The sequence below is a fragment of the Crocodylus porosus genome, unplaced genomic scaffold (assembly GCF_001723895.1).
Source record: "Crocodylus porosus isolate Cpor-Errol unplaced genomic scaffold, CroPor_comp1, whole genome shotgun sequence".
NCBI lineage: Eukaryota > Metazoa > Chordata > Crocodylia > Crocodylidae > Crocodylus > Crocodylus porosus.
The window spans coordinates 5,242,445-5,244,624 of record NW_017728926.1 but is presented as its reverse complement, the minus strand read 5'-3'; positions in this window follow the sequence as shown (position 1 = coordinate 5,244,624).

Below are 2,180 nucleotides of genomic sequence, written 5' to 3'. Positions count from 1 at the left end.
ACCTATGCACCATGGGGTCTTTACCTGTGGGAGAAGGGAGGGCAGGTCTTGGAAAGGGGCCTGGCAGGTGATCACAGACGTCTCCTGCGCTCAGAGTTGCCAGGATGCACAGAATGGGAGGGTAGAGGGCCAAGGTTGCTCCATCCGCACATACCCAGGGTAAAAAGATCTTCCAATTCTTTCTAACGGGCTCCTCAGTTTTTCTGACTGATACTTTGTGGCTGTGGTTTCTGCAGATGCGAACAGTAACGTGCTGACACATCTCTCCCCTCTGCACAGCTCCCTGACAAATCCTTTTCCTGTCTTTATACCACTTGGCCGCATTTTCCCTCTTCATACTGTTCAGGGTCACAGAGGGGGAATGTGCTGAGCAGGGCAAATCTGACTTGGAAAGTCAGCCGAGTGAGTGCATCCATTTGTGGGCCCCAGCGACTCCAGTAGGTTTTCTCCCCACCCACCACAATCCTCCTGGATCCATGTGATGATTATGTCTCCTCTGCTATCATTCCTGTGTCTGAGAAGGGAGGATGCCCTGAGAAACTTTGCATGGTTCACCACACACAACCACTTCCTCAGCATCCAACAGTTCAGAACAACTGTCTTAATTTCTCTGGCCTTCAGTGTTGCACTGTTACTGGATTGAAGCACTTTATCGCTTGTGTTTCACGATTCCCTTGCACCAGAACTGAGAGAGGAGACTTCTACAGCGTTAAAACATTCCTCTTGCTGTGGTGCTCAAAGCAGCTTAGAGCAAACGTGCCCCTGACTGATATCAACATCTCAGACTAAACTCAGGACCGCTGGTAAGCCACTGAATTAGAACAGATGAGCCAAGAAGATTTGGAAAGGTTCAGATATCTGGATGATTTGCTACCCTGACAAATCCCATGGGCAGCACAGATGCTGCCAAAGTTGTTTCTATGAATTCCTCTAGAAAATAATGCTTTTCAGAAAGGCTTTGTAGAATGACTGAACCGCACTGGTGGTCCTGGGGCTTGCTCCAAAGTACTGTCTTTTAAACAGAATGATGTGTATTTCCTAGAAGGATGTGCCTCCTGAGGAAGATATCATGGACATTTGAAGCATCAATAGATAGCAGGCCAGATTTGTGATTTCTGTTACACTAATGTAAATCCTTACTGACTGATGGATTTATAAAGATGTACCCTAGCTCAGACTCCATTCCAGAGAAAATGGAGGGCACTAATAGACTGGAAGCTGGGCTCAATTTCTTGTCCTGCCATGAGCTTTCTGTGAGACCTTGGGCAAGTTACTTAGACTTTCTAAGTGCATCAGTTCTTGACCCTCAATAAAATGGAAATAACAGCTCTGCTTTACTTCACAGGCTCAACTTGTTGCCGAACATGAGGTGCTGCAAACATAACGAAGAGTGCAGTGTTTCAGAAAGACGGTTTCACTTGTCAGGTCTGGAAGAAACACAAAATCGTTGTTGAAATATTTGCGATCCTATACTTGAGGGAGTTGTAGCCTTGGAGACAGATTCAGATTTTTTTGTTCTGATTTCTAGGAAGACTTGTGCTCTTGTTTGCCATTACTTGACTTTAATGCATCAGATATCCTTGAACCAAAAGGAAAACCAACTACTCAACAGTCTGAGAAAGGCATTTGCAGTCTAGCCACCAGTGCTCATGCCAGTCAGAAGGCCAGTAAGACACTGAGTGTTGGAAGCTAGGAGCAGCGGGGAGAGGAAGGACACAGGCACACGTGTGTCTTACACACACATGTGCCCCCTTACCTGACCTGGAGCGGAGGCGAGAGCAGCAGAAGCGAACGGAGCAGCAGCAGGGGCAGCAGCAGCTGATCCCCCTAAGGTAAGAGGGGCAGAGGGACCGACGCAGCTGAGCCGGATCCGGAGGGGAAGCCCCCCGGATCCCTCTTAGCTGAGCCGGTAGGGAGCCGTGCTCCCGAGCTGCGCGAACAGAGCGCGCAAACAGGCGCGGTCTGTGAGAGCGCACCGGCGTTTCCGCCGGCGTTCGCGCCGGAGGGGGAGCAGGAGGGGCCCAGAGGCTGACTCGTGTTAGCGCGGGGCAGAGGACCCGAACTCAGCTAGAAACTCAGCGACTCCTACGATGGTGACGACACGGAGTGCTGCCAGGGCCCCTGCCCGTGGGGCACGGCCTTCCCGGGGCTTGTCTGAGGTCTCCACCCAGACGGAGCCC